Below are 27,180 nucleotides of genomic sequence, written 5' to 3' on the forward strand. Positions count from 1 at the left end.
CCAGGACCAGGAGCCCGGTACAGAGACCGAAATTAAACCAGAACCGGACCAGGACCAGGAACCCGGTACAGAGACCGAAATTAAACCAGAACCGGACCGGGACCAGGAGCCCGGTACAGAGACCGAAATTAAACCAGAACGGGACCAGGACCAGGACCAGGACCAGGAGCCCGGTACAGAGACCGAAATTAAACCAGAACCGGACCAGGACCAGGAGCCCGGTACAGAGACCGAAATTAAACCAGAACCGGACCAGGACCAGGAACCCGGTACAGAGACCGAAATTAAACCAGAACCGGACCGGGACCAGGACCAGGACCAGGAGCCCGGTACAGAGATCAGCTGTAGGGAAGCTGAGGCTGCAGAGAGCTGCCAGCAGGGAGAGGCAGAGGGGGAGGCGGCGGTGTGACATCATCACCCCAATTCTGTGACGACTCGCCACGCTTGAGTCAGGTCAACCACCACAGAAGAAGAAGGAAACGTCCGTCTGCTGTGATTGGATGGCAGCTGGGAGGTGGGAGGTGGGAGGGGGCTGTGGCTGAGGCCTGCCAGAGCCAATCAGGGATCTGTGAGAAAGGTTCTGGTTCTGGAGGAGTTTCATCAGGGCCCGTTTTCTGCCCCCTGCTGGTGAAAATCCTCCCCTGCAGCTTTGCTTTGTTTATTTATTTATTCACACTAGTCGTAAACAATCAGATCAGTTTCATCCAGAAACCCAACCAGAACCGATCCAGTAACCTGCCCTCTGATTCGTGGAGAGATTTTTAAATGAGCGAATCGTAAATCTGAGGCGGCGTTTATGAGCCGCCACGTTTGTAAATCTGACGTCCGGTTGTTGCTTTGGCTTAAAGTTTTTTAAGAATCTGTTAAAAAAAAAGTGATTTTATTGTTAAACGAGTAACCGCCAAGGGGCGGGACTCTCTGGGCCAATGGGCGATAGATGCTTTATATATCAATCTGTATTATTGTGACTGCCCATGAGGACTCTGGGAAATGTAGTAGTTTAAGAGAGTTCCTGTAACCATGTTCCTGTGCTGTGAAGAGGACAAATTAAAGCTGCTGATTTTCCTGCTGATGCCTCCAGACGTTCTGTTTGGGTCAGGTTGCATCCTGTGGGACCGGCAGCCGGAGGGTTCTGGTTCTGGTCCTGGACCTTGATATCAATCAAGTAGCAAACCACCCCACATTTTCAAGAAAAATAACAAATCTTTCCCTGTGTCCTTATGCCGAAATCTTAGTCGTCCCACCACACATGCGGAGCTCTTCGCGCGCAGAAACCACAATTTAGAAGACAATTCCCCCCCATGGGATATTCATGTTTAAGATGAATTTATCTTGTCTTTTATTTGTTTGAATTAAATTCTCTGGACACTTATTTACTTTCCTTATGTGAGACTATGTGTTTATACTTTACGTATCAGCATTCAATGTGACCAACAGTCATACTTGGATTTTTAATGATCAGAGGACATTTTAATTCAGACAACTTAATTTAGCTTGACCAATGTGCAGAAATTTCACATATATTCATATATAAGAGGTTTTCTGCTCACCTTATGTTCGGGCGCCTCGAATTGTCTGAAAAAAGGGTCCCCCTCGATCTCCGAGTCTGCCACGGCAGGTCACGGCACCAAATTGTTAGATCGATTCTTTCAATGGAAGCTCAAGAACAAGCCGGAGGAATTTCAAGTTAAATGAAGTGTTTATTGGTAGTCACACGTCAAAGGGTATCAGCGCTGGGCTCAGTGGAACAGAGCTCCCACAGGAAATCCGTCAAACTGAGCCTCGATTTCCGGGTATCTTTTGCATTTATAGCCTCATAGGTTAGACTCACACTCGACCGAGTATGATTGGTCCAGGACCAGGACCAGAACTCCTGGGCCAGAACTCTGTCAGAATCTGATTTGAAGAACTGAATCTGTTCATATGTTTGGCTGTTTTTTACCTCTGTGATCAACACATCTGACATTAAATTAATTAAATCATTGATGTTTGATTAGAATCTCGATTAAAAACACATTATTCACTCTGAAAATGACTTTTAATATGAACCCAGTCATCATTTCTTCTTTCTTTATTGACACCTGGACAGGTGTTGTGCATGATTAACACAAGTCGTGGCACATCAGTGAGAAAACGTGACTTTTAATGCAATAAAATGTTGTTTTGTTCCTTTACGTCTGACACTGAGCTTCTGTCACTGAAGCTTCAAAGTATGCTGAGGATGGCGGGAGCCCCGATTAAAGGCTTATATGTTTCCTCAGTGATTCAGTTACAGATCGATGCATCAAATAAAGAACAACAAAGCTACAGGAAGTTGTAATAAAGTAAAGAGGCGGGGCTTGTGGGGCCGCGGGACACATGTTGGGTGTTCAGTATAAATGGACCTGATATCTGCCAGCTATTTAACAGATTTATGACATTATCCATCATTATTGTTATTAATCAGTTTTGCAGCAGATTATTTTTAATTTAAAACTTTAAAGTGCAGCCAGGTGGGATAACCAAAAACTAAACCTGTGTAAGAACAAACTATCCACAACGGTGAGGATCTGACAAAGACCGAGAATACAGAGGGAGCATAAATACTGAGGGGAAGTAATGAGTAATGGCTGCAACAGTGGAGCCGGGGACCCAACAGTGGTGAGGATTTGGAACAGTATAAACCAGAAACTAAACTGAGACCAGGACTGAGGCAGGACAGAACAAAGACTACATCAGATTAATATAAAACAAAGTCGATCAAAAGTCAAATAAAATAAAAATAAAAAAGTTAATGAAAACCACAGATCCTGTGAATCTGAGTCGCTGACTCGTCTTTTTTCTCTTTCATAGTCGCAGTTTTTCCCTTAAATCCCAGTTGTTTAATGTTTTCTAAAGATTCTAAAGAGACGAAGCCAAAGTCTGATGAGGTTCTTCTGGAAAGGGTTGAACTCCTCAGATGTCGTTCTTGGTGAAGCTGTGGCCGAACCTCTGAACCACCGGAACCACAGGACAGAAGTGCTTCATCAGCAGTAGGTCCAACACCTCCGTCACACCTCCGTCACACCTCCGTCACACCTCCGGTCTGATCCAGCAGTCGCTGCCTTCTAATAGAGACGACACAAATAACGTAATTTATTCTGCAAACCCCTCGGCAGCTCTTTGACTGTTGGATCTGTTTGTTATTAGTCTGGTTAGGGTTAGGGTTAGGGTTAGGGTTACCCCAACCCAGCAGCAGTTTAAGGTTATTACTTACTCTGCACGGTGCTCAGTCACCGTCGCAGGAAGTTGAACTGAGCTCAGGGTCTGAATCTGGCTGCAGATTGGCTGTGATCAGTCAGGTCCAGCTCGGTCAGATGGGAGTTCAGAGCCGAGGCCAAAGAAGCCCGTCCTTCATCTGTAACCACACAGTCTTTCAACCTGAAGTCGGAGAGAGAAACAAAGATGGCCTCTGATCCTTATAAATGTTTTATGTGACTTTTATGACAGCAGCGCGGGTTGAACATTGACCAGAATAAGGAACTGTTTCCCCTTCGCTCATCAGAATCATGAAGCATCTGATCCGAGGTCTGATGAGGCAGCAGAAAGAGACGCCTACCTCAGAGTCTTCAGTCTACAGTGTGGACTCCCCAGGAAACCACACAGCTGCTTCACCCCCGAGTCCTGCAGGTGGTTCCTGCTCAGGTCCAGGTGTCTCAGGTGGGAGGGGTTGGACTCCAGAGCCGAGCCCAGAGGAGCACAGCTGATCTCTGACAGGCTGCAGCAATCCAGACTGTAAATACAAAGAAAACAACACGAAGGCTGACAGCACAGGATCCTGGGGTTCTGTACAGGATCCTGGGGTTCTGTACAGGGTCCTTGGGTTCTGCACAGGGTCCTGGGGTTCTGCACAGGGTCCTTGGGTTCTGCACAGGGTCCTGGGGTTCTGCACAGGGTCCTGGGGTTCTGTACAGGGTCCTGGGGTTCTGCACAGGGTCCTGGGGTTCTGCACAGGGTCCTGGGGTTCTGTATAGGGTCCTGGGGTTCTGCACAGGGTCCTTGGGTTCTGCACAGGGTCCTGGGGTTCTGCACAGGGTCCTGGGGTTCTGCACAGGGTCCTGGGGTTCTGTACAGGGTCCTTGGGTTCTGCACAGGGTCCTGGGGTTCTGCACAGGGTCCTGGGGTTCTGCACAGGGTCCTTGGGTTCTGCACAGGAAACATTTCAGCCTGACAACATTCAAGGGGCGGGGCTACCAACCACCAAGGGGCGGAGCTACCAAACACCAAACACCTCCGTCAGATGTGTTGTTATAGAACCCAGAACAGACCCAGCTGAGGAGAAGTGGCTGAAATGGTTACAGGAACTGAGGGCCGTGGTCCCTAGTTCCCGAGGGCCGTGGTCCCTAGTTCCCGAGGGCCGTGGTCACTAGTTCCCGAGGGCCGTGGTCACTAGTTCCCGAGGGCCGTGGTCCCTAGTTCCCGAGGGCCATTGTCCCTAGTTCCTTTATGTCCGATTGCGGGAAAAAAACGGCCCTATTCCTGAAAAGGTTTTTGGAAGTGCCATAGGTGGGAATGCACCTAATGAACCTAAAACCTGGAGCTCCTTCTCAGTCTGTGCAAATGTTTCTGGACTTTTTGAGCCCCTTGTTTGTCCTTTCTACCTGGACTCTGGGCACACCCGGCGTCAAGAGGGGGCGTGAGGGGGGCGTCCCCGCCTCAGGCGGACTGTCCCGCCCCCTCAGTCAAAATGTTCAATTTAATTAAATTTCAATTCATTTTTATTTATATTGCGCCAAATGTTGTATTTTCTTTTAAAAAAAAAAGTTTTTAGTCTATGGTGTGTTAAAAACAACAGAAAACTCCACTGACTTGTTCAAACCAAAATTAACAGCCTGGGTAAAAAAAAAGTTGTGCAATTCCAAATTCCGAGTTGTCCTTGAACTTGAAGTGTTCATCGAATCATAGCGTGATACGTTATGCCGTCAGACGTCAGCGCATCATCCCGCCACAAACAACAACCAACAAAGAACAAAGCACAAGCTAGCAGCTATACGATGGATATTCGCAAATGGATGAAAAAGCCAGTTTCTACACTTTTGGCGGCATCCCCGCCACCTGGCAGCAGCAACAGGAGCCCCGGAGAAGCTGACGAGCACCTGCCGATGCCGCGGGTTCAGCCTTCTAGTGAGGAGATGGAACGGCCTGGTCGGACGGGGCCGACACCCCTGGCGCACACAGCAACAAAGTAACAACAAAGTAATAATGACTGTAAATGGTCATTATAAGCAGCAGAAGATTTTTGAAGGTTGAAGGTTTTCCCTGACTGAGCCTTGGCTTTGCTGACGCTGTGACGCTTTGCGGTAAGACGTGTTGCATCACTTCCTGTTACCTTGCTTGTGCACTGTGGAATTTCTTGCTCCGCTTGGAGTACTGATAATCACTTTATTTCGATCTATAACTTACACAATTTTGCATAGTTAAACTCTATAGCTTACCGTTCTGTTCTAACACACTCCTACAGATCTTTATTCTCACTTTTTAGCGGTGTGTCTGGTTCTCTAGCGTAGCATGGCTACCGGTTCTCTTCCTCCTTCTCCTGCTTTCACCTGCTCCGTGTGTCAGACGTTTAGTTACTCCTCTGCCTCCTTTAGCGATAATGGTACATGTAACAAATGTAGTCTTTTTGTAGTTTTGGAGGCGAGGTTATCTGAATTGGAAGCTCGGCTCTGCACTGTTGAAAATCAACCGATAGCGAGCCAGGTCCCTTTAGCCAGTGTGGAGCCACCTAGCGTAGCTAGCTCCATTAGCCTCCCCCTAGCAGAACCCGAGCAGCCAGGATTACATTGTGGCTGGGTGACTGTCAGAAAGAGGCATAGCTCTAAAGTCAAGCCCGTTGTTCACCATCGACCTGTCCACGCTTCTAACAGATTTTCCCCACTCAGCGACACACCCGCTGAGGATAAAACCCTGGTAATTGGCAGCTCTATAGTCAGAAACGTGGCATTAGAGACACCAGCGGCCATAGTCAAATGCATTCCAGGGGCCAGAGCGGGCGACATAGAATCCTATTTAAAACTGCTGGCTAAGGATAAACGTAAATATGGTAAAATAGTTATTCACGTCGGCGTTAATGACACCCGGTTACGCCAATCGGAGGTCACTAAAATTAATGTTGCATCGGTGTGTAATTTAACCAAAACAATGTCGGACTCCGTAGTTTTCTCTGGACCCCTGCCAAATCTGACCAGTGATGACATGTTTAGCCGCATGTCGTCTTACAATCGCTGGTTGTCTAGATGGTGTCCAGCAAACAACGTGGGCTACATAGATAATTGGCAATCTTTCTGGAGAAAACCTGGTCTGATGAGGAGAGACGGCATCCATCCCACTTTGGAAGGAGCAGCTCTCATTTCTAGAAATATGGATGAATTTATTAGTCATCCAAAAACATGACAACCCAGGGCTCAGACCAGGATGCAGAGTTGTAGTCTTACAAACTTCTCTGCAGCTCCCAACCTGCACTTTGAGATTTTGCTATGAAAAGTGCGGTACAAATTAAATTGATTATTATTATTATTATTATTATTATTGCTGCTACCCACCCAATCGATTAACACAAAAGGAGCAAATCCTCTTGTGCAAAAAGAAATTATTAAAACAAAAACTTTAACTAAACAAAAACATCAAACTATTAAATGTGGTTTGCTGAATATCAGATCTCTCCTTTCCAAGTCTCTGTTAGTGAATGAGTTGATGTGTGATCATCATATTGATATATTTATTCTTACAGAAACCTGGCTGCAGCAGGAGGATCATGTTAGCATCATGTTAGCATCATGTTAGCATCATGTTAGCATCATGTTAGCATTAATGAAGCAACTCCCTCTGACTGTTTAAATGTTCACGTTCCTGGAACCACAGGCAGAGGAGGAGGAGTGGCAGCTATCTTCAGATCAGGGTTACTCATCAGTCCCAGACCCAAGATTAGTTTGAGCTCTTTTGAATCTCTGATTCTCAGTTTTTCCCACGCAAAGTGGAAATCCCAGAAACCTCTTGTGTTTGTTGTTGTGTATCGTCCACCTGGCCCTTATTCTGAGTTTCTGTCTGAATTCTCAGAGTTTTTATCCCAGTTAGTGCTGAGTACAGATAAAGTCATTGTTGTGGGTGACTTTAATATTCATGTAGATGTTGAAAATGACAGCCTGAATATGAACTTTAATTCTATATTAGACTCTATTGGATTTTCTCAGAGTGTTCACAGACCGACTCACTGCCGTAATCACACCCTTGATCTTGTGCTGACTTATGGCATTGAGAGGGAACAGTTAACAGTGTTCCCTCATAACCCTGTCTTATCTGACCATTTTCTGATAACCTTTGAGTTTACATTACTTGACTATACAGTTTATGAGAAGAAATTTACGTATAGAAGGTGTCTATCAGAGGATGCTGTAACCAGATTTAAAGAGTTAATTTCATCATCCTTTTCTTCACTGCCATGTGCAGATATGACAGAGGACGACTACCTAAACTTTACTCCAGCAGCACTTGACTCTCTAGTTGACAGCACTATAGTTTCAATGCGTACAGCACTGGACAATGTTGCCCCTCTGAAAAGGAAGGTAATCAGTCAGAAGAGGCTGGCTCCTTGGTATAATTCACAGCTGCGTGCTTTAAAGCAGACTGCAAGAAAGCTGGAGAGACAGTGGCGTTCCTCTAATTTAGAAGAGTCTCAGTTAGTCTGGAAAGATAGTTTAACAATGTATAAGAAAGCCCTTCGTAAAGCTAGAACTGCTTATTATTCATCATTGATAGAAGAGAATAAGAATAATCCCAGGTTTCTTTTCAGCACTGTAGCCAGTCTGACTAAGAGTCCGAGCTCTGCTGAGCCAGTTATTCCTTTAACTCTCAGCAGTGATGATTTCATGAGCTTCTTTATCAATAAAATTGTTTCTATCAGAGAGAAGATTGATGGAGTCCTTCCCACTATTATCAGTGATGTATCATCAAATACAGCAGCTTTAGAAGTATCTTTAGAACCTGATTTGTATTCAGACGGCTTCTGCCCAGTTGATCTCTCTGAGCTAACAACAGCAATAGTCTCTTCTAAACCATCAACTTGTATTTTAGACCCAATCCCAACCAGACTGTTCAAGGAGGTTTTCCCATTAATTGACACTTCCATATTGGATTTGATCAATCTTTGTTGACAGGATATGTACCTCAGACTTTTAAGGTTGCTGTAATTAAACCTTTACTTAAAAAACCTACTCTTGATTCAGAAGTGTTGGCTCATTATAGACCTATATCCAATCTCCCTTTTATGTCTAAAGTTCTTGAAAAAATAGTTGCAGCTCAGCTTTGTGATCATTTACACAGAAATAATCTGTTTGAAGAGTTTCAGTCAGGATTCAGAGTGCATCATAGCACAGAAACTGCACTGCTGAAAGTTACCAATGATCTCCTCTTAGCCTCTGATAGCGGACTTGTGTCTGTGCTTGTCCTGTTGGATCTCAGTGCTGCATTTGATACGGTCGATCACAGTATCTTATTACACAGACTTGAACATGTTATTGGGATTAAAGGAACTGCATTAGGCTGGTTTAAGTCATATTTATCTGATAGATTTCAGTTTGTTCTTGTAAATGAAGAATCTTCCTCACACACCAGAGTAAGTCATGGAGTTCCCCAGGGTTCTGTGCTTGGACCGATTCTTTTCACTTTATACATGCTTCCATTAGGTAACATTATTAGACAGCATGGCATAAATTTCCATTGCTATGCTGATGATACTCAGCTGTACTTATCTATAAAACCAGATGAACCCAATAGGTTGGTCAGACTACAAGCATGTCTTAAAGACATAAAGACCTGAATGACTCAGAACTGTCTGCTTCTAAATTCAGACAAAACTGAAGTCGTTATCTTTGGACCTGAGCGCTTCAGGGAGAAATTGTCTAGCTATATAGTTACTCTAGATGGTATTTCCTTGGCTTCTAGTTCTACAGTGAGGAACCTTGGAGTTATTTTTGACCAGAACTTATCATTTGACTCGCATATAAAACAGGTTTCTAGGACTGCCTTCTTTCACCTTCGTAATATTGTTAAAATCAGGAACATCTTGTCTCAGAGTGATGCAGAAAAACTAATTCATGCATTTGTTACTTCAGGATTGGACTACTGTAATTCTTTATTATTGGGCTGTCCCACATATTCTCTGAAAAGCCTTCAGCTGATCCAAAATGCTGCAGCCAGAGTTCTGATGAGAACTAACAGCAGAGATCATATTTCTCCAGTTTTAGCTTCTCTTCATTGGCTCTCTGTTAAATTCAGAATAGAATTTAAGATTCTTCTCCTTACATATAAAGCTCTTAATGACCGAGCTCCATCATATCTTAAAGATCTCATTGTAAGATATTTTCCTAACAGAGCACTTCGTTCCCAAACTGCAGGTTTACTTGAGGTTCCCAGAGTTTCTAAAAGTAGAATGGGAGGCAGAGCCTTCAGTTATCAGGCCCCTCTCTGTGGAACCAGCTGCCTGTTTGGGAGGCAGAGCCTTCAGTTATCAGGCCCCTCTCTGTGGAACCAGCTGCCAGTTTGGGAGGCAGAGCCTTCAGTTATCAGGCCCCTCTCTGTGGAACCAGCTGCCAGTTTGGGAGGCAGAGCCTTCAGTCATCAGGCCCCTCTATTGTGGAATAAGCTGCCAGTAAATGTCCGGGAAGCAGACACCCTTTCCACTTTTAAGACCAGGCTTAAAACTTTCCTTTCTGATAAAGCTTATAGTTAGGGATGGCTCAGGTGAGCCTGAAACATCCCATAGTTAAGCTGCTATAGGCCCAGCCTGCTGGGGGGGCTCATCTGTCACACCTTTGCTCACTTTACTCTCTTTATGTATATGTGATATTATTGTGGTCATTAACTCGTGTTTCCCTGTTCCAACAGATATCCTTTGAATGGTGTTACAGTGCCGCCGTCGCGGTGCCCCCCCCCCCTTTCTGTCTTCTCAAACCCCAGCTGGTCGAGGCGGATGGCCACCCTTCCTGAGTCTGGTTCTGCCAGAGGTTTCTTCCTGTTCAAAGGGAGTCGTTTCTCTCCACAGTCGCCTCAGGCACGCCGCTCAGGCCGGGAGATTGGACCGAAAAACAAAAAGTTTTCAGTGCAATCTGTTGGTTTTCTTAGCTAGGAAATTGTTTTTGAATTGGCTCTATATGAACGAATTGGATTATTTTATTAATTATGATTATTATTAATTAATTGAATTCCAATTGGCTTGAATTGGACTTACTATCTAAGTGCCTTGAGATGACATTTGTTGTATTTGGCGCTATATAAATAAAAATTAATTGAATTGAAATTGAATTTTTGGCAAATTGGTACAAAGAGAGAGACTGGCTTGAATATTCACAGCAAGCAGATGCATCCTTTTGTTTTCCCTGCAGGAAATTTGGAGGGAGTGACTCTGTTTTCACAAGAAATGGGTATGCTAATTGGAAGCACGCTAATGATAAGTCAAAGGGATTTAGCAGGCACAGTAACAGCAAAGAGCATCTAGCATGCATGGCTAGCTGGAAAGAGAAGGAAATACGATGCAACACAGGCAGTGAAATTTCAACCATGGTTAACTCTCATCAGCTTGCGCGAAACCGCCTGTATGTGTCTGCAATTGTAGACATAATTGAATTTCTTGTCTCAAACGAACTGCCACTGAGGGGTGAAGTGGATTCAGTCGATAGCAGAGATGAAGCGGACTCTTCCTCTCACTGTTTGATTACACGTTGCGGCAAAACCAAGAGCTTGCAAAGGCTTTCAGTACAATTCCAAAAAACGCAACTTACACATCACATGATATTCAAAATCACATCATTGAACTTATGAGCACAATCGTAACAGAGCAAATTGTTAAAGATGTTGGTGAGTCATGGTTTACACTCAAGGTGGATGGAACTAAAGTCCCAACAGGCAGTGAAAATGTCTATAGTTGTGCGTTATATGGACAAGGACTACAAAATGCAAGAGAGGCTGTTATCAATGCAGACAACGGACAAGTGTGATGCCCAGTCACTCACCAATGTTGTGCTTGATGAACTGTCAAATGCTGGTCTTGACCCAAACAAAATTCTTAGTCAGTGTTATGATGGAGCCAGCGTCATGTCGGGACGAGAGGGAGGCATGCAGAAGCTTATTCAAAATAAGTTAAATAGAGAAGTGCCTTACATCCATTGTTTCAACCACCAATTGCATTTGGTGATCGTGCATGCCATTTCCTCAGAGAATGCAGTTGCGGAATTTTTTGAAGTGTGCAATTCCCTTTATAAATTTCTGAAAAAGCCCACTGTAGCTGCACAGTACAAAGGAGAGAAGCTTAAAAGGCTGTTAGAGCAGCGATGGACTGGACACCTTGACACGGTGTCTGTGGTGCTGAAGTCACACAACGCACTGGTGGTCTTCCTGAAAGAAATCCAAACCATGGGAGCAAGTGCTGATGTGAAAATCGAAGCTGTGGGACTTCACAAGGCCATCACAGACCGAAGCTTCAAATTTCTCACCGGTGTGATGCACAAGGTATTGGGGCTGATGGACCCAGCCAATCGGATTCTGCAAGCCGAAGAAACAGATCTAATCACTGCAGTCCGGCTCATTCAAAGTGCCTCCTCTTGCATAGAGGATCTACGATCAGATGTGGAATTTCTGAAACTGTGGGCTGACAGTGAGGGTGCAGGTGATGGTGCTGGCGCGCCTGCTCCTCCAAAACGACAGCGGCAGGCCACCAGGACGCTACAAGACTACGTGGTGAGTGAAAGCCTTGGGCAGCGCGAAGTGGACATTCAACAAGAGTGCAAGCGGCTGTTTTTTGGCATCATCGACTCTATCTGTGTGAAATGGCTGCACGTTTCAGCGAGTGTAATGGGCAATATATGGCAGCTCTGGACGCTTTGGACCCCGCCAGTGTGAATTTCCTGGAGGCCGAGACAGTGAAACCACTACTGGGTTTAACAAACACAGACATGGTTGAGGCACAGTTCACAGTTGCACAGACCAGGGCGAAGAGAAAGTGACTTTGAGTCACCTTGTTGCAAAGGAGTCCAGGGTATTAAGTGCCATGCCAGTGGTAATGACAGCATTCAAACATGCACTAACATTCGGGGCATCAAACTGCTACGTGTGAAAACTCATTGTCCACGTTAAAGAATGTATTTACTGAGCATAGACACAGCATGTTGCATCGACGGAAAGCCCATCTCATCCAGCTGGCCTTTGAGAATGACCTCAGTCGAAAATTTAAAGATGAATGGAAGGAGATGCTGTTAAGGAGGTTCCACTCGTCAGGAAAGAGGAGACTGTCACTCTATTGAAGGTAAGAGCTGGTCATTTTATCGTTTGTATTGTTGCTAATGTTTGTTAGCAATGTGGTTATTGATCATACGTTGTTGGATATGTTAAATCAGCGCCTCTGATCTGTGGAGTCTGTTTTGATGTTGCTCTGTTATGTTTTCTTATTCTAAGCAGCATCATGTGACATGTCACCGCCCCCCAGGGATGCCGCTAGGGATTTTGGGCCCCATAAAAATCATTTTACTGGGCCCCCAAACAGCGGACAGGAGGCTGGCGAAGATTTGTTATGCTATTTTATATGAAACTATTCATTTTGATGGTATTTTTGACATTATTTAATTCCCATATTTGTGAAAAAGTCACAGTCTGCTGCACACACCACAAATGTTCTCCTCTGTTCCTACTGCACTTCTGACTGAGCACTACCCCATGAGCTGTCCCTAAGAGGTTTGATGTGCAGAAGTGTAAAAAACAACGTTTCAAAATGTGTGCAGACATGCTTGGCTGTATGGGTGTTCCTGGTTCAGTTTTTAACAATGTATTGCTGTTTGCTGTTGCATTGGCATCACACTTTTGTCTGGCATGCTTTTAGAATACCAGAAAAGGCTGATACACTCACGCTGACACAACAATGGCTTTCCAGGGAGCACAGTGTAAAAGTGCATCCAGCTGAAAAGCTACTTCATACAAAGGACAAGAAGCTTAAAGGAGAACTGCGGTATTTTCAACATTAAAGGGATAGTTCGCGTCTTTTGACATGAAGCTGTACGACATCCCATACTAGTAATATTATTTATGAACATTTTCCTACCGCCCGCTGCGTCCTGTGAGCTGAGTGACAGCCTCGTTTTGGGGGTGAAGTAAGTAGTCCGGCTAGTTGGCTGGGGCTTCACAAATAAAGCGTTTTGCTTCTGAAAAGAATATGCATTCAAAAGAGTGATACATTTGCATCACAAAATCGTATCTTCCGAAAAAGTTACACCTCACAATCGCTTGGCACTAGGAGTATCAATACGCGCCTGTTTCTCGGTGTTTACTGCTCGGAAAGCAACTGCTCCGTTGGCATTACTGGGCGCTTCGAACCAGTGCACCACCATTTGTCGGTCACCCGTCTCTCACAGCTGCTGCTGTGGCTCCAGCTTCAGCTGGGACCACTTCTCTGTCCCTCCTCTCTCTCTCTGCCTGTTCTAACTCCATCTGGTGAAGTTCGGCATCTGTATATTCTGGTTCATAAAGATATCCCTTTAGCTCTGTGGTAAAAGGGATGTCTTCATCATCGGTGTCGTAGTCAGACATGATTACGTTAACTTTCCCAGCAGTAAACACCGAGAAACAGGCGCGTTTTGATACTCCTAGTGCCAAGCGATTGTGAGGTGTAACTTTTTCGGAAGATACGATTTTGTGATGCAAATGTATTACTCTTTTGAATGCATATTCTGAATGGATATTCTTTTCAGAAGCAAAATGCTTTATTTGTGAAGCCCCAGCCAACTAGCCGGACTACTTACTTCACCCCCAAAACGAGGCTGTCACTCTGCTCACAGGACGCAGCGGGGGGTAGGAAAATGTTCATAAATAATATTACTAGTATGGGATGTCGTACAGCTTCATGTCAAAAGACGCGAACTATCCCTTTAAGCCTCTTTTCTGAGTCGTCTGCAATGTTTCAGAACCCCCCTCACCGCTTTTTTGATGTTTACTGCTGTCTCCGGTATTTGCCTAATTTTGATTCTTCTCAACCTGCTTCAGAATGGCAAGTCATATGCATGTCCAAAAAGGTCCGTAAAAGCACCATAAACGTCCGTTTTCAAAATCGAAAAGTTGCTTCTGTCGTGTTTTATTTGACATTTTGTACTGGATGTTCGTTGATATTACTCCGCCACCGCTAAGAAAATAGTGCGAGCATGAACGAGCTGCCAAATAAAACACGACAGAAGCAACTTTTCGCAGCGAAATTTGATCTGGATTACCAGTGCACACCAGTAACCACTCCGGTGAGTTGATGATTTTGGAAACGGACGTTTATGGTGCTTTTACGGACCTTTTAGGACATGCACCATGCTTGCCGTTCTGAAGCAGGTTGAGATGAATCAAAATTAGGCAAATACCGGAGACAGCAGTAAAATTAAAAAAAGCGGTGAGGGGGGTTCTAAAACATTGCAGACGACTCAGAAATGAGTCTTAATGTTGAAAATACCGCAGTTCTCCTTTAAACACACAGTTTGTAGCCTCACATAGTGCAGTGTTTCCCCAACCCTTGTCCTCAAGGCACACTGCCCTGCATGTTTTCCATGTTTCCCTGCTCCAGCACACCTGATTCAAATAATTGAGTCAGGTCTTAAAGCTCTCCAGAATGCTGAGGACGACCCATTCATTTGAATCAGGTGTGCTGGAGCAGGGAAACATGGAAAACATGCAGGGCAGTGTGCCTTGAGGACCAGGGTTGGGAAACACTGACATAGGGAACCATTACATTTGAGGCATGTGTCTTTTTTCACTTCATTTTCTCCTTCCAGACACATTTTTCAAATCATCATATTTTGTGGGTTTTCTGGAAATCCATCAATTCGTACAGTAGCAGAAAGTATTCAAAGCCATTTTAGTGGTAATTTTTCATTATCTATCATTTCCTCTGATGCTCCAACACTCACTCATGCTGTGCGGTAAATCTGTGTCACCAGGGCAAAGCGTATGAGAGCTGTAACTGTGTTTGTGTGTCTCTTTTCTCCCATGGGAGCTCTGATGGAGTTACACTCTCAGTCTCTAAAAGTTGCAGCATCAGATGTGAATTTCTGCTCCACTTTTGGTCCCACAGTTTATCCTCCCGCCTGTCCTGCACTCTCAGGAAATGATGTCTATCACATCTATCACTTCTATTTCAATGATAGCTGAATTTAACATAATAAAAAGATTATATATGCTTTTTAAAGCATTAAAATTGTTCAGAACAACAACATTTTTATTTAATTTATTTTGATTAACCTTTTCCACAATGATAGATCAATCTTTTATATCTTTTGTGTGTATTGTTTTTTGTTCTTATCTGACATTTGAGACTGTAATAAAGTTTATCATTATTATTAATTCAACACACAACTTCTCACCTCCTTCCTCATGTGGGGGCACTGGGGCTGTTTTAGGAGCAGGTGGAGTTGGGGGCTGACTGGCTGCTGCTGCTGCACTTGACATATCTATTCGGAACGAGGCATCATTTTGACAGGGGAGGTCAACGGATTAAATATGAACTGCTTGCTAAACGTTTGACTGCATTAATTATTTAACTAAAACAACAGTGGAATGTAAAAATCCAGTTTTTTTTCAGAAATATGAGCTTAATGTTCTAAAGTTATTGTTACCAGTACATTGTAAATAGAATATATTTGTGATTATAAATTAGTTAATAACTTAGTGTCTTATTATTTTTGTCAGTGTTGTAATCGATCATTGGCCCCTAGACTTCTCGCCCCCCCTCGGTTTTCAGCCGCCCCCCCCTCTGTACTGAGCTGGAGCCGGGACTGACTCTGGGACCTGTCGTAGACCCCTGCCTCTATGCTCCTGGGTCTGTTCTGGTGCTGCTATGATCTGAGCCTCTGTGCCGTCCTTCAGGTTGGACTTTTCTGACCACTGATGCTAAGGGTCAGAAAGTGTCCAGGGGTCTACAGACCTCTAACAGAAACCAGAGAGACCCCGCCCAAGGTGTTGGTGGGCCGGGACATGCTGATAACAAATGGGTTACCGGACCAAGACTTACTTGGAGAAGGACAGAAAATAAAGAGTTGAAGTGCTACTGGTGGGAAATCTGGAGAAATAGAGGCCAACATTTAGATATCCTTCTTATCCGATACAAAGCACTTTGGTACACCGTAAGGATTGTCTGTAAAGGGCTGTAGAAATAAAGTACATTTACATTTTATCCGATAAAAAGCACAAGGCTGACGGCAGTCACAAGATTAAACAGGTGTGTTGGTTTATACTGTGCAATAAGTTAGTTACAGAGTAATGAACTGACGTCAGAGTTTCCAGTTTACAGTGTGGACTCCACACAGCTGCTGCACTCCTGAGTCCTGCAGGTCATTCCGACTCAGGTCCAGGTGTCTCAGGTGGGAGGGGTTGGACATCAGAGCCGAGACCAGAGGAGCACAGCTGATCTCTGAACACCCGCAGGAGTCCAGTCTGAGGAAAAACCCAACAGCTTTTAAATCTTTCATTATGAGGAGAAAGCTTTCTATGAATAACTGCATCAACAGGACGCCAGCACATTGAGTTGTTGAGTTATTCTCCCTGAGCTCTGAGCCGATGTGTTGCTCATCATTACAAACATAGCCCTCACATGTTTATTCAGCATTAAGTTTGTTTTACCTCAACGTCTGGAGTTCAAGAGCAACTCTAACCCAACCCTAACCCAACCAACAGCAACCCTAACCCAACCAACAGCAACCCTAACCCAACCCTAACCCAACCAACAGCAACCCTAACCCAACCAACAGCAACCATAACCCAACCCTAACCCAACCAACAGCAACCCTAACCCAACCAACAGCAACCCTAACCCAACCAACAGCAACTCTAACCCAATCGTAACCCAACCAACAGCAACCCTAACCCAACCAACAGCAACTCTAACCCAACTCTAACCCAACTCTAACCCAACCAACAACAACTCTAACCCAACCCTAACCCAACCAACAGCAACCCTAACCCGATCCCTAACCCAACCAACCAACAGCAACTCTAACCCAACTCTAACCCAACTCTAACCCAACCAACAGCAACTCTAACCCAACCGTAACCCAACCAACAGCAACTCTAACCCAACCGTAACCCAACCAACAGCAACTCTAACCCAACCCTAACCCAACCAACAGCAACTCTAACCCAACCGTAACCCAACCAACAGCAACTCTAACCCAACTCTAATCCAACCAACAGCAACCCTAACCCAACTCTAATCCAACCAACAGCAACCCTAACCCAACTCTAACCCAACCAACAGCAACCCTAACCCAACTCTAATCCAACCAACAGCAACCCTAACCCAACCCTAACCCAACCAACAGCAACTGTAACCCAACTCTAACCCAACCAACCCAACTCTAACCCAACCCTAACCCAACTCTAACCCAAACAGCAACTCTAATCCAACCCATAACCCAACCAACAGCAACTCTAACCCAACTCTAACCCAACCAACAGCAACCCTAACCCAACTCAAACCCAAGTTTGTTTTACCTCAACGTCTGGAGTTCACAGCTGGGAAGCTGCATGTAATCAGTGATGGTCGTCACTCCTGAATCCTGCAGAAAGTTCTGACTCAGGTCCAGATGTCTCAGGTGGGAAGGGTTGGAGGTGAGAGCTGAGGCCAGAGAAGCACAGCCCTCAGCAGAGATCTGACAGTCCGTCAGCCTGCAGAGAAAGGACAGCTTCATGAGTCACCGACGAGCCTCGTCTGAGAGTCGGAGAGGGGAATGCTGCTGTACCTCAGAGTCTGCAGTCCACATTGTGGACTCCTCAGTCCCGCTGCCAGATGTTCCACTCCTGAGTCCTTCAGATGAGTGTTCCAGCTGAGGTCCAGCTCTCTGAGGTGGGAGGGCTCAGACTGCAGCGCTGACTGCAGAACCTCACAGTCCGTCTCTGAGAGTCCACACCCACAGAGCCTGGGAGCAACCATTCAGCAGGACAGATCAATGAATCAGTGCATTTATAAGGACATGACGTGTCAACCAACAGCAACTCTAACCCAAACAACAGCAACCCTAAACCAACTCTAACCCAACCCTAACCCAACCAACAGCAACCCTAAACCAACTCTAACCCAACCCTAACCCGACCAACAGCAACTCTAACCCAACTCTAACCCAACCAACAGCAACTCTAATCAAACCCATAACCCAACCAACAGCAACCCTAACCCAACCAACAGCAACTCTAACCCAAACAACAGCAACCCTAAACCAACTCTAACCCAACCCTAACCCAACCAACAGCAACCCTAACCCAACTCTAACCCAACCAACTCAACTCTAACCCAACTCAAACCCAACTCTAACCCAACCAACAGCAACTCTAATCCAACCCATAACCCAACCAACAGCAACCCTAACCCAACCCTAACCCAACCAACAGCAACCCTAACCCAACTCCAACTCTAACCCAACTCTAACCCAACTCTAACCCAACCAGCAACTCTAATCCAACCCATAACCCAACCAACAGCAACCCTAACCCAACTCTAACCCAACCAACAGCAACTCTAATCCAACCCATAACCCAACCAACAGCAACCCTAACCCAACTCTAACCCAACCAACAGCAACTCTAACCCAACCCTAACCCAACAAACAGCAACTCTAACCCAACTCTAACCCAACCAACAGCAACTCTAACCCAACCCTAACCCAACTCTAACCCAACCAACAGCAACTCTAACCCAACCCTAACCCAACTCCAACTCTAACCCAACTCTAACCCAAACCAACCCAACCCTAACCCAACCAACAGCAACCCTAACCCAACTCTAACCCAACTCTAACCCAACCAACAGCAACTCTAACCCAACTCTAACCCAACCCTAACCCAACCCAACTGGATCAACCCATGTGAATCTTTCAAACCTAATGCTTCCACATCAACTCACCGAGCCTTTTTGCAGTTCCTCACAGCTGGAATCAGCCTGCGTCGTCCTTCCAGTGTGGTTCTGTACTCCTTCAGGTCCAACTCCTCCAGAACCTCCTCTGACATCTGCAGCATGTAGGCCAGAGCTGAGCAGTGGATCTCGGAGAGTTTCTTCCCCGAGACGTTCTCCGACTTCAGGAACTCTTGGATGTCCTGATGAACAGAGAGGTGGTTCATCTCCATCAGACAGTGGAAGATGTTGATGCTTCTGTCAGGGGAGATGTCATCACTGTTCATCTCCTTCAGGTTGTTGATGATCATCTGGGTGGTTCCTGGACTGTTCTGTGTCCGACCCAGCAGGCCTGCTAAGAGTCTCTGGTTGGACTTCACAGAGAGGCCATGAAGGAAGCGGACAAACAGGTCCAGGTGGCCATTTTTACTTTTAAGTGATGTTTCCACAGCTGCTTTCAGGAATATGTCCATGGATGGGTAATTGCAAGAATTGCTATCGTTCAGGAAGTAGTAGCCGTGGCTGTACACCCACTCCTCCCCCTGGAAGCTCTCCAGAACCTCCTTCTTCCTGTTGGTGTAGCAGTGCATCATGTAGACTGCAGCCAGAAACTCCTGAACACTCAGATGAACAAAGCAGTAAACTGGTTTCTGGAAGATCTCACACTCTCTTTTGAAGATCTCTGTACAAACTCCTGAATACAGCGATGCCTCTGGGACATCCAGCCCACACTGCTCCAGGTCCTCCTGGTAGAACATGATGTTTCCTTTCTCCAGATGTTCAAACGCCAGCCTCCCCAGCTTCAGGAGAACGTCCCCGTCAGCCTCCGTCAGCCCCTGTGGACCCGCCTCAGGTCCCTGGTGGTACTTGTTCTGCTTCCTCTGTGTCTGAACCAGCAGGAAGTGGGAGTACATGTCGGTGGTGGTCTTGGGCAGCTCTGCTCTCTGCTCGGGGGTCAACATGTGCTCCAGAACTGTAGCAGTGATCCAGCAGAAGACTGGGATTCCACACATGATGTGGAGGCTCCTGGATGCCTGGATGTGGGAGCTGATCCTGCTGGCCTGCTCCTCATGTCTGAACCTCCTCCTGAAGTACTCCTCCTTCTGGGCATCGCTGAAGCCTCGTACTTCTGTTACCCTGGCGACACACGCAGGAGGGATCTGATTGGCCGCTGCGGGCCGTGTGGTTATCCAGAGGCGAGCCGAGGGAAGCAGGTTCCCCCTGATGAGGTTTGTCAGCAGCACGCTGACTGATGACTTCTGGGTGAGCTCAGACACAACCTGACAGCTGAACTCCAGAGACAGTCTGCTTTCATCCAGGCCGTCCAGGATGAACAGAAGTGTGCAGCCGGCCAGCTGCTCTGCTGGGAGCTGCTGTAATGCTGGATGGAAAACATGGAGCAGCGTGAGAAGACTGTGCTGCTCCTCTCTGATCAGGTTCAGCTCCCTGAAGGAAAGCAGAATCACCACACTGACATCCTGGTTCTCCAGGCCCTCGGCCCAGTCCAGAGTGAACTTCAGCACTGAGAAGGTTTTTCCAACTCCAGCGACGCCGTTGGTCAGAACCACTCTGATGGCCCCCTGCTGCCCAGGTAAGGCTTTAAAGATGTCCTGGCACCTGATGGGAGAGTCCTGGAGGCTCCTGGAGGCCGTCTCCAGCTGCCAAACCTCATGTTGGGTATTAACCTCTTCACTCTGCCCCTCTGTGATGTAGAGCTCAGTGTAGATCCTGCTGAGGAGGGCTCCACCTCCTGCTCCATCAGTTCCTTCAGTCACATGTTCACATCTCCTCCTCAGACTCATCTTATGTTCATCTAAAACCTCCTGCAGACCAACATCCACTGAAAGAGAAGGAGGTGAAATAAAAGTCAGAGAGAGCTTTCATTAACCGTAGAAGTAGTGAAATAAGCTGAATGGAACTTATGTTCAAAGCTAACATTACAGCTAACATCAAAGCTAACATTACAACTAACATTACAGCTAACATTACAGCTAACATCAAAGCTAACATTACAGCTAACATCAAAGCTAACACTACAGCTAACATCAAAGCTAACATTACAGCTAACATCAAAGCTAATATCAAAGCTAAAATTACAGCCAACATCAAAGCTAACATTACAGCTAACATCAAAGCTAACAATAAGCTACATAGAAGGAAACATCATCTTATGTTCATCTAAAACCTCCTGCAGACCAACATCCGCTGAAAGTGAAGGAGGTTAAATAAAAGTCAGCTTTCATTAACTGTAGAAGTAGTACAGCAGTGAAATAAGCTGAATGGAACTTATGTTTCTGCATTTAGTAGAAGCTTTTATCCAAATGAGGGTATAACATTACAGCTAACATCAAAGCTAACATTACAGCTAACATCAAAGCTAACAATAAGCTAACATCAAAGCTAACATTACAGCCAACATCAAAGCTAAGACTACAGCTAACATCAAAGCTAACATTACAACTAACATCAAAGCTAACACTACAGCTAACATCAAAGCTAACACTACAGCTAACATCAAAGCTAACATTACAGCTAACATTATAGCTAACATCAAAGCTAACATCAAAGCTAACAAAAAGCTAACATTACAGCTAACAATAAGTTAACATCAAAGCTAACAATAAGCTAACATCAAAGCTAACATTACACCTAACATCAAAGCTAACACTACAGCTAACATCAAAGCTAACATTACAGCTAACATCAAAGCTAACATTACAGCTGACAATAAGCTACATAGAAGGAAACCTCATCTTATGTTCATCTAAAACCTCCTGCAGACAAACATCCGCTGAAAGTGAAGGAGGTTAAATAAAAGTCAGCTTTCATTAACCATAGAAGTAGTGCAGCAGTGAAATAAGCTGAATGGAACTTTGATCTGTGTAAAGAAGCCAAACTAACCGAGCTGTGTTCCTTCTCCACACCGGGGACAGGAGGAGCCTCCTGGGGAAGCAGACTGGTCCCAGTATGAGCCTCCTGGGGAAGCAGACTGGTCCCAGTATGAGGTGATGCACTGTCTGCAGAACCGGTGTCCACAGCTAGCAGAGACCGGATCCTTCAGGACGTCCTGACACAGAGCACAGCAGGACAGCTGCTCCTCCAAAACACTCCCCTTCCTCCCTCTGTGGACACATCAAATAACATAACATGACATGACATGACATGACATGACATGACATGTTATGTCTTGTTATGTTATGTGTTGTCATGTTATGTGTTGTCATGTTATGTCATGTTATGGTAGCTGCTGTACGGTGTCCTGTCCTAGGAATTTCAGTGCCCAGTCCGACTCTGTTGTTCTTTGCATCTGACAATAAAAGACTTGAACTTGAAACTGAGCTGGATCGATCTGTTCTGATCAGTTCTGACTGAGATGCTGAAACAAGACATGTTTCCTGTTCATTTAAACTCATTTACAGTCTCTTACTTTGTGTCTGAAGGCCCAGGATCATTACAGAAGGTGAAAGGAAGACCTTTGGACATGTCACTCTTCATTGATAGACAGCTGGATGCTGAAGACTCTGCTCTCTGCCTGTGAACACAAAACGTGGCGTTTTCCCCTCTTTCCAAATGCACAAAACAGATTTCAGTTAAAAGTTTTCCCCAAATCTTTGCTGAAATGAATCATATCAATTGATCCATGAGTCAACGGTTTGGAACTTTAAAAGAGTTCAAACTTCTTCTGGCTCTTTAGGGGATAAATTCATTTTGTTTTGGGTTTTTAATTTAATAAATAAATGTAGTTTATTGAGCCAGCCCATTGCTTCTGTCACTTAAACTCAAGTTGGAGGAGATTACAGGTGAGTGTGAGTAGCTGCCTGATTATTAAGTTTGAGGTTTTTATTAGAAAATACGACTCTGGAGGCAGAGTTTTATCTGAATAAAAGTGTTGTTTAGTTCTCATATGAGTCACACAATGCTTGTCTGTATTTATTTAGATTTAAATGAGAATATTAAAGAGTCTGGGGTCAGGGTTAGTCAGGGTAGAGGCATAGTTATCTTCTTTAGTCTGAATAACAACATGATGTTGGTTTGAATCTGTACCAAAGAATCAGAAGTTCAGGTCATATCTGATGGGAAACACATGAAACACTGGGAGAAATACTTAAATAAGAACAACTGTGTTGGTTTTTCCAGGGGAAATGGATCCACTCCTGCTGCCACCTTTCATTTGTACCATTTCTAAGGATCCATACCTGGAGTCTGGATAATCTCCGATGGACTCGTCGTCCTTCAGAGACTCTGCCGCGGACATCTCTGCTTCCAAACTGATCTCCTTCAGTCTGTGAAGTGAAATGTGCAGAAGTTATTCTGTTACACCAAACACAGCAGGTAGAACGTTACTCAAACCACAAGCTGCTTCAGCTCATTGAGGTCTGCAGCATTGCTTTACGGGCTTTAGGGGCTCTGAGCCTGAAGTTCTGCTTTCAGAGATCCAGAAAGAACAATTTTAGGGGCTCTGAGACAGAAGTTCTGATTTCAGAGATCCAGAAAGAACAACTTTAGGGGCTCTGAGCCTGAAGTTCTGCTTTCAGAGATCCAGAAAGAACAACTTTAGGGGCTCTGAGACTGAAGTTCTGCTTTCAGAGATCCAGAAAGAACAACTTTAGGGGCTCTGAGACTGAAGTTCTGCTTTCAGAGATCCAGAAAGAACAACTTTAGGGGCTCTGAGACTGAAGTTCTGCTGTCAGAGATCCAGAAAGAACAACTTTAGGGGCTCTGAGACTGAAGTTCTGCTTTCAGAGATCCAGAAAGAACAACTTTAGGAGCTCTGAGACTGAAGTTCTGCTTTCAGAGATCCAGAAAGAACAACTTTAGGCGCTCTGAGACTGAAGTTCTGCTTTCAGAGATCCAGAAAGAACAACTTTAGGAGCTCTGAGACTGAAGTTCTGCTTTCAGAGATCCAGAAAGAACAACTTTAGGGGCTCTGAGACTGAAGTTCTGCTTTCAGAGATCCAGAAAGAACAACTTTAGGGGCTCTGAGACAGAAGTTCTGATTTCAGAGATCCAGAAAGAACAACTTTAGTGGCTCTGAGACTGAAGTTCTGCTTTCAGAGAGATCCAGAAAGAACAACTTTAGGAGCTCTGAGACTGAAGTTCTGATTTCAGAGATCCAGAAAGAACAACTTTAGGGGCTGTGAGACTGAAGTTCTGATTTCAGAGATCCAGAAAGAACAACTTTAGGGGGTCTGAGACTGAAGTTCTGATTTCAGAGATCCAGAAAGAACAACTTTAGGGGGTCTGAGACTGAAGTTCTGCTTTCAGAGAGATCAAGAAAGAACAACTTTAGGGGCTGTGAGACTGAAGTTCTGATTTCAGAGATCCAGAAAGAACAATTTTAGGGGGTCTGAGACTGAAGTTCTGCTTTCAGAGATCCAGAAAGAACAACTTTAGGGGCTCTGAGACTGAAGTTCTGCTGTCAGAGATCCAGAAAGAACAACTTTAGGGGCTCTGAGACTGAAGTTCTGATTTCAGAGATCCAGAAAGAACAACTTTAGGAGCTCTGAGACTGAAGTTTTGCTTTCAGAGATCCAGAAAAAACAACTTTAGGAGGTCTGAGACTGAAGTTCTGCTTTCAGAGATCCAGAAAGAACAACTTTAGGGGCTCTGAGACTGAAGTTCTGCTGTCAGAGATCCAGAAAGAACAACTTTAGGGGCTCTGAGACTGAAGTTCTGATTTCAGAGATCCAGAAAGAACAACTTTAGGGGCTCTGAGACTGAAGTTCTGCTGTCAGAGATCCAGAAAGAACAACTTTAGGGGCTCTGAGACTGAAGTTCTGCTGTCAGAGATCCAGAAAGAACAACTTTAGGGGCTCTGAGACAGAATTTCTGATTTCAGAGATCCAGAAAGAACAACTTTAGGGGCTCTGAGACTGAGTCTGTCTCTGCAAGTATATCTACACGGTCTCGGAACACACGCTCTCTTCCTAGAGCCTGACGCGCTAAGGCATCCAAAGGTAGCAAGTCAGCCGCTGGTTACACTTCCCATTGACCTTGTTATATCCAGAGTCAAATTAACCTTCAATTAGTGCATAATTTAAGTCAAACAGAGTATTGTCAGCATCATTATGGGGTATAATGTATATATTTATTCATGCTTGCTTCAAAGTAATTAAATATACAATCCATTAGTCAAGCAAACTTGATGTGAATAACAGCGGACTATTTTAGGAAACTCCTACGACAGGTCTGGATCACTGTAAATTCTGTTCGTACCTGAAAGAAAACGTAAAATACGAAAAGATTGGTGAATGCGCAACTTCTCTTAAATCACTCGTACGGACGATTTAAGAACAAATCTGTGCGTACGGACGGTTCTTGCACGAGGCCCAATGTGGATTAAATATTGGTGTAGAATGTGTCTGTAGAGTTTTACTGGTTTCATGACCATAACTAAATCCACTAAACTGCAGCTCACTGCATTAAAGTGTTCGGTTGACTCATCAGCTTTAGATTTATGAGGTCATAACTTTTATAACATTCATCCAGCTCACAGCACTGAAGAAAATCAAAGTCTTACCAAGTATATTTGTCTCATTTCTAGTCAAAATATCTCACTACACTTAATATCAGACACAACTGCCTAACAAGTTCTATTTCAGCCAGATATAGGGACTTGTTTTAATACAATACATCTGGAATATCTTGTTAAATGAAAAAGTCTTGAAAACAAATTGTTTTGAGTCACATATCACATGAAACAAGCTTTTTTTTCATTTGAAGAGGTTTTTAAGCTAATTTCAAGATCACTTTTATCTCAAAAGTCCCAAATATCACATTTTATTTCAAGAAATCTTGACAAGCCGATTTTCACTAGTTCCATTGGCAGATTTTTTTTGCTTATTTCAAGCAAAAACGTCTTTTATTTGTTGTTTTTCGTACTTATTTTTGGAGGGGCATTTTTTCCAGTGTGGTGTTTGCACAGGACAACAAAGCTCCCTTTGTTTTTACTCCGACTGAGAGAATTCCTCTTTACACACAGATACAACCTGCAGTCATGATTGGACAAAGATTTGATCAACTCCACATACAAATACTGAATAAAAACATGTTTACAGAGAGCTCTGACTGCTGCAGCTGAACTGGGATCAGAGCGAGTCAGCCCAGTTCTGCACTTACTGGAAATGATGTCACTCAGCTGCTGAAACTATAAATGATCTGGATAATAAGAACGTAAACACTCACCCTGTCAGAGGAGCTTTAAAGCGATCAGCTGACCTTGGCATCGTTCCCTTCTTCCTGTTTTAAAGCAAATGTGTGACGTGTTTGCAGGTGTGTGTGGAAGAGCAGCTATTTAAAGAAGTACGACCCAGCACAGGTTTAGGGAATCTTAGTTTATTCTTAATTTAGTGGATTTAGTTATGGTCATGAAACCAGTAAAACTCTACTGACACATTCTACACCAATATTTATCCACAATGGGCCTCATGCAAGAACATTTTCGTATTTTTATTCTAAATTTCTCTCACTTTTTTCGTAAGAAGGTCTCGTACGAACACGCCACGTCAGATTCAACAAACGCTCTTAACTTCAGAAAAAGTGTGTAAACGACCTGCATAAATGATGAATCACACTCCTGCGTATTTAAGTTCACGTGCACGAGGATAGTAGATTTGCATACTCCACGCCCAAAATGAACCATATAAGCTTGTGCTTCCTATCTCCTGTGCCAGGAAGTGTTGAGTGTTGAGTCATGAGAATGGCATCAAGGAACAAAAAGTTCAAAAACAAAAACTTTAGGGGCTCTGAGACTGAAGTTCTGCTTTCAGAGATCCAGAAAGGAAAATCTGTCATTTTTAGCAGCGTCAGCAGTGGAATTACGGGACCTGCTAAAGCCAAGAAATGGGAAGCAATTAGGAGTGCTGTTAATACCATGTCAGCGAAATAAAAAAATAAATGGTTTGATATGAAAATGGCTTAAAAAAAACGTCTCGCCCTGGGCAGGGGATCGATGACTGCAACTAAATCCGTGCAATCAGTTGTTGCCTCATCATTGTTGCAGGACGTGTGCTGCCACCTGCCTTTATTTATGTGTTGCTGCTGCCATCTGTCTTTGTTATGTGGTACTGCATCTGTGGTTCTCCTGGTGTATGTTTACCCACTGTAACTTGCGCTCTGCTGTTTACAACATGAATAGTCAAGGATACCAACACCATTGTGTCCTCGTTCATGAAATTATGGTGTCAGAAGTGGCTTAGCTGTTAATACTTACGACAAATTGACAACTAACCGACAGTGCACATAAGCCGTAAGTTCGTCAGCTATGC

General features: G+C 44.5%; 1 pseudogene; it reads right to left on the reverse strand.

The window, feature by feature from the left end:
• Nucleotides 1-1,663: 1,663 nt before the first annotated feature.
• On the reverse strand, nucleotides 1,664-26,310 carry LOC142370209 (NACHT, LRR and PYD domains-containing protein 12-like; annotated as a pseudogene).
• Between the last annotated feature and the right edge of the window lie 870 nt (nucleotides 26,311-27,180).

This window comes from Odontesthes bonariensis, chromosome 20 (assembly GCF_027942865.1).
Source record: "Odontesthes bonariensis isolate fOdoBon6 chromosome 20, fOdoBon6.hap1, whole genome shotgun sequence".
Classification (NCBI taxonomy): domain Eukaryota; kingdom Metazoa; phylum Chordata; class Actinopteri; order Atheriniformes; family Atherinopsidae; genus Odontesthes; species Odontesthes bonariensis.